At 43.5% G+C, this 5,907-nt stretch overlaps 1 protein-coding gene across 5 annotated transcripts in view; it reads left to right on the top strand.

The window, feature by feature from the left end:
• The first annotated feature begins 1,072 nt into the window (after positions 1-1,072).
• Positions 1,073-5,907, top strand: part of srrm3 (serine/arginine repetitive matrix 3) — a 60,159-nt gene continuing 55,324 nt past the window's right edge. For all 5 annotated transcript variants that reach the window (XM_042093483.1, XM_042093484.1, XM_042093481.1 and 2 more), the window contains exon 1: positions 1,073-1,238. The gene's annotated coding sequence lies outside the window, so the exon portion shown is untranslated. The remainder of the gene's footprint in view (positions 1,239-5,907) is intronic.

The following is a 5,907-nucleotide window of genomic DNA, read 5'->3' as shown; positions in this document are numbered from 1 at the left end:
CTCTTTTTGTCTCTCTCTTGCTTGGGTGTGTGTGTGTTTGTGTGTCTACAGTATCTCTCTCTCTCTCTCTCTCTCTCTCTCTCTCTCTCTCTCTCTCTCTCTCTCTCTCTCTCTCTCTCTCTCTGTGTATGGGTGTCTGTGTGTGCCAAGGCAGTACCAGCAAATTATCATGTATACTCTCCCCATAACATACAAATTTCTCAGTAGCAATGGAATGAAAGACCCTAGTAACTCAAGGATTGATGACATTGATGATATTGATATTGCCATATTGTTCCACTATATACATTTTAAACAGTTAGCAATACTCTGTTATGATTATCCCTACAAACTGAAAGAATATGCCATTGTTTGTTACAGTTGTTTCTTAAACCCTTTCTTTAAAAACAGTTCTGTTTTATTAAATAGTTAAATTTGAAGATGTTGTGAAGATGTGGTCATTATACTGATATTTAGAATAATCGTTACCAGGATATCCAGGAAGTTTTAATGAACTTAAAATGAAATGAAATGAAATGCAGGCCTAATTAATCAGATTGACTGATTTGTGAAGGTTGCGCATGTCAAAACTCTGCTGCCACTTTTCATCTCAAACTGCCTTTAGGTGCTCTTTCTTTGTGGACCACATTTGTGTCTTCTTTAACTAATGACAATACTAAGCCAGATATTAAAAGACAGAATGGCTATCTCAAGTTTACTACATAATTTGGATTTACCTTCGAGGAAAAAAATTATGTCAGATGCATTTAAAAATTATATTGTTCATCATTTTGATATAATACTGATAATTAACTATTAGGCCTACAGAGGTTGTTTATATAAATATTTTTTTCAGTATTTCAGAAATATGTTGCCATATTTCCCCATAGCCTAATTGGTCTGCTTTCAAAACATGAGACACATTTTGCTGATAAACTGCTGATAGTAGGCCTAAGCTAAGCCTACTGACTTTGTAAAACGCAGTTGAACCTCCATGGCAGTAGAGGGTGTTATTTCTTAGTTCAGTCACAAAGCGCCCTTTTATTGACATCGCCGCTGTTTTATGCGCTGTCCAGCACTTCAGCACCAAGCATTGAGACAAGAGCACACAACCAAACCATCAAGGCTTGAACGGACCCTGATCAAGGGAAGACTGTCCGGACGTCCAGAACGCAAATACCTTGTAGTCTACACTGCTGTGTAGGCTACACAAAGAACCCCTTTTCATCAGAGCATTTCATCGTGTGCCAGAGAAAGAGGTAAATATGTCTACACAACCTCGTGGAATCAAAATGAAGTCGAGTAGCTTACTAGCAGAGCAGAGCAATAGTCGCTCAGTTTGCTTACCGTTATTTGCTTGTAGCTACGGTGCCCAAATTCTTTACGATTGTGTGGTTGGGGAGAATTTGTTTAGTTCTTTTGCTGTCTTTGCGGCGGTATCCTACTCAGTGATCGTTTGATTTAAAGCATCGATTAGTTGTTTTTCGAGGTTTGCAGTTAAGTGATGAAAGCACTTCGCTACTGTCGCAGATATCCGTGTAGGCTACCGCTCATCGATTTTAATGCGATGTTGCTGCCTGTGCTGCTTCCGTCAGTAGCCTAATGCAGGGGTAAGCCATTCTGTTACTCTTTATCCCACGCCATGTAGCCTATAGGCTAGTCCTGGTGTTAGTTAGGTCTATACATATTCAGCGGATGGCAGTTTGTTACAGTATACATTTTCTAGAGGACCAACCTTTTAGGCTACTGTCATAATCCCTATTTTCGACAGAGCCGTTCCGTAGTTGCATTTGCTGTGATGCACATTATATAAATGGGGGTACGGACCTTGTAATCGTATAAATCTACTTAGGCCATTCCATTCATCTGTAAGGTTGTAGGCTATTACAAACACTTATTTTCCACCCTTCTCAATTGATGTTCGTCAAAGCTAAGCATACCATTACAGCAGTCTTAAAGATGCATGTGATAGGTTGACGAAACAGTTTAACTCACACCAGTCATACCCCAAAGACGACCTAACCAGCTGTTCTAAATCCAAAAGGTAACCAATTACTATCATAATACTGCTACCGATATCTGCGTATGGGGTAGTCTACACAAAATTATCTTGAATAAACTTCAAACGTTTCAGTGATAATATTGTCGACTGCTGTTCAAATTGGAAGGTTTTCTCTGTGTTTTGCCATTCTCTCACTCATAAAGCAAGTTAGACCCAGGGAAGCCTAAATGATCGAGCGACAGTAGGCCTAAGCTACTATCTAAAAAAATCGTTCTTAAAAGCTTCATCCTTTCGTGCACAAACGTCATGCAATGTCTGTGTCAAGGGTGCTCTGTCATTACTTCTAGTTCTAGGTAGTTCTTGTTGGTTTGTCTTGGTAATAACCCTTTTGCTTTATTGAACATGTTTGCAAAGCATGTATGTTTTCTTTGTTTTTATTTTCTCTGTGTCGTTGAAGCTTTTATGCTTTTGTAAATAGTCCAAACGTTTAGTCCATATGGCATATTGATTGGGCGCACTCAGATCTGGGTCTCTCATATTATATTTCAGTAGAACCACTGATTTTCGAAATGCACTGGAGAGCAGGATAATGTTGAGTTCCTATTTCATCATGACCTTCAGGATTATTAGTGGCTACAGCAGATGGGCTGCAATTGCATATTCCATACGATAGTCACAGGATCATATCACTTTCATATCATATCAAATCATTTCAAGTTTTGTTTTCTGAAGATTGTCATCTTGTTGAAGACACTATTTGTATTGCCCAGTTCTGTTTTTGTGAGATCTTAGCAGTAGATCTACTAGATAAACTTCATACCTGATGCTGATCAACACTGGATTGCTCCTTCCTAGTATGACAGAAACACAGGCATTAGTATGTTGTGAACATCCTAGTCTAGTGGCTATCTACTCTACTGGGTCTCTTCTGTAGTTTTGCTGTGGTTAGGGCATTAGCCTGATACCCTTGGGTGTAGGAGACCCTGGACCAAATCCCAAAGCGGCTCCACTGCCAGTGGCAGATCTGTGCTCTTGTTAGATTTTAAGGGGGGTGGTTGTGGGGTGTGTGTGGGGTGGGTGTGTACTAAGCGAGGCCGGTGACACTGCATTGTGGCTGGTGTGTGTCCTGTTGTGTGCTTGTGTTTGAGCAGAGCGTCAGCGGCTTAGTGCCTAAAGCCGTGGGCCCAACCCCTCCCCCTCCCATCCCTCTGCCCGCCCCATCACTCACTCACTCACTCAGTCCAACCCCTGGTCCCCATCCTCCCCCACACTTCAGGGGCTTAAGGCTGGCTGAGGGACAGCATGGCACTGAGGTTACAGTATGTGTGTGTGTGTGTGTGTGTGTGTGTGTGTGTGTGTGTGTGTGTGTGTGTGTTTGTGTGGGTGTGGGGGTGTGTGTGGGTGTGAATATGTATAAGGATGTGTGAGGATGATATTCAAGTGTGTGAGGGTGTGTGTGTGTGTGTGTGTGTGTGTGTGTGTGTGTTCATTTTTGTAGTGAGAAGGTGTATCTCAGCCAATAGAGACAATGCTTTATTCTTTCACCTCAAAATCCCATCCGAAATGTTAGCAGAAATAGACAACAAATGAATAGTGAACAGTGCTGTGAACCATTTTCTCATCCCCCTGCGGGTTTCTATGTCTCCCCCTTTCCCTCTCCTTTTCTTCCTCATCACCCTGTTCTCTCTCTCTCTCCCTCTCTCTCTTCACATGCACACGTCTCATTCTCACCCCCCCACCACCCCTCAAACGTTGCCTCCATTTCATCAGAGCTCTCCTATCCTACCCTCTCCTCCTCCTCCTCCTCCTCCTCCTCCTCCTCCTCCTCATGCCCTACTTCCTCCCACCCTTGTTGTGCTGAAGGACACAGCGGCACCCCAGAATGTCACGCCTGTGCGGGGCTCTGGTGCCGCGACATGATGCCCAGCTGTATGTAAACACGGCCGACACGAGTGGTTTGGATTTAAACACAGAACTGTGGGGCGACTCGGGTTAATCTAAGCACAGACGTAAAACTGACATTCTAAAAGGGTTCAAACACCTTAAGGGCAGAAGGTTCATTGGAGGGAATATTTAGCATTAAAATATTAATGGCTGTTCTGGGAATTGTGTGTGTGGGGTGTTTTTGTGTGTGTCTGTGTCTCTGTGGGTCTTTTACATACAGTATGCACATGCATGACGACTGATCCTTTGCTTCCTTGTCTCCCACCCGTACAGTGCGCTCGATTCCTTGAGAGAGGAGTGGAGTGTATGGGTGGGTGTGCTGGCTTTGGTTTACTGTAATAGATTGGATGCCACGCTCCTTCAACCTTGTTTTCTGCACTCCAATCCCAAGTGGTTACACTGGGAATGCAAAGACAAGAGGGGGTAGACAGAAAGAGAGAGAGAGAGAGAGAGAGAGAGCAAGGGAGGGAGGGAGGGTGAGGGAGAGAGAGAAAGATAGGGAGGGAGGGAGGGAGGTATGAGACTGAAGCAATTGGGAGTGAGAGTGCTGGTGGCCAAATGAACACGCTTCTGTTCTCTTATCAGAGCACATCCATATTTAACAGCCCCTCCCTGGCCCTCGGCTCACGCCCAATCTCAGTCTCCATCTGCGTTATGATGCAGGGCTTAGCAGAACAGATTCTGACAGGCTGCTTCCCTTTGCTTTTGAACCAGCCACAGAAGCATGTTAGTGTGTGTGTGTGTGTGTGTGTGTGTGTGTGTGTGTGTGTGTGTGTGTGTGTGTGTGTGTGTGTGTGTGTCTGTGTGTTGTTGGCAATATTGAATTTCCGTCCTGGATGTGCACCGTTGTATTGTTACTAGACGAAAGAACATATGCTTCTCCTAAGTAGACTTGTCCTCCTCCTCCAACTCCTTGGCTCCGCTAACCCTCTACGCCTGGAACAGTTGCTATTATGATGTGATGATATGAAGCACCAGATGACTTATGAACGAAGCAAAAGTTGCATGCTGGCTTTTGTTCAGCGTCATCCTGTTAAAAAAAGCACCATTTGACCATTGTACTAGCCATTTGCTGCAGACCAAATTTGCACATTAAATTTAGATGATCTAGGTGGTCTGGTGCTTTAATTTTCTTGTTTTGTTCTTGTTGTGCATATGGTCCATATGACATATTGACTGGGCACAGATCATATTTTGTTTTGTCCAAATTTAGTCTTCATGACCTTTATGATTGTGAGTGGCTACAGGGAATTGGTTGTAAGTGCATATTCTGTGTAGTGTGCGGTCATATGATCACATCATATTAGTCACAGTGTCTGTTATTGTTTAAGGCCTTTCTATTGGCTATGTTTTCAAAGGACAAATCTCCTTCTTCAAGAAGAATAGGAGAGACAAAAACTCCATGAAGATCTAAGTCCTATAATTTAGCAGACTCACATTTTAAACTTTTCTCTATACTGTAGTGCCTAGAAGAGAAATTTTCTCCCTGACCCGAAACTAGTGTCCACTCCATGAAATATTTGCAAATGCATTTTAAAAATATAAAAATATTGATTTGAATTCATTGAGTAAGAGGGTAACTTTGTCCTGTCAAGTTTGAGTGCGGGAGGCTGCCAAGACGCTGTGTGCTTTGCCATTAAACTTGGATGACCTCGTCTGATGAAAGCAGGAAGATGAAAAGCCATGAAGGAGGAGAAGCTGTGGGAGAGGGGGGAGGGGGGAGGAGGGGGGGGGGGGGCAGTCTGGCTATTGATGGGCCCTGGTAGAATTCATGGCGCCAGGCTTGCAGTCTCCTGAGAGGGGTTAGCACATGCTGCCATGCCAGTGTGTGTGTGTGTGTGTGTGTGTGTGTGTGTGTGTGTGTGTGTGTGTGTCTTTTTGCGTACCAGCATGTACTTTTCATATGTAGGTTGGGGTCCGAGCTCCAGTGAGGTTTTTCTGTATCTCCTTTCTTGGATGTGCTCTCTCTCTTTTTCTCTCTT

Source organism: Alosa sapidissima, chromosome 5, assembly GCF_018492685.1.
Source record: "Alosa sapidissima isolate fAloSap1 chromosome 5, fAloSap1.pri, whole genome shotgun sequence".
Taxonomy (NCBI): domain Eukaryota; kingdom Metazoa; phylum Chordata; class Actinopteri; order Clupeiformes; family Clupeidae; genus Alosa; species Alosa sapidissima.
The sequence above is the reverse complement of the archived record's forward strand: the minus strand, read 5'-3'. Positions and strand labels throughout refer to the sequence as shown.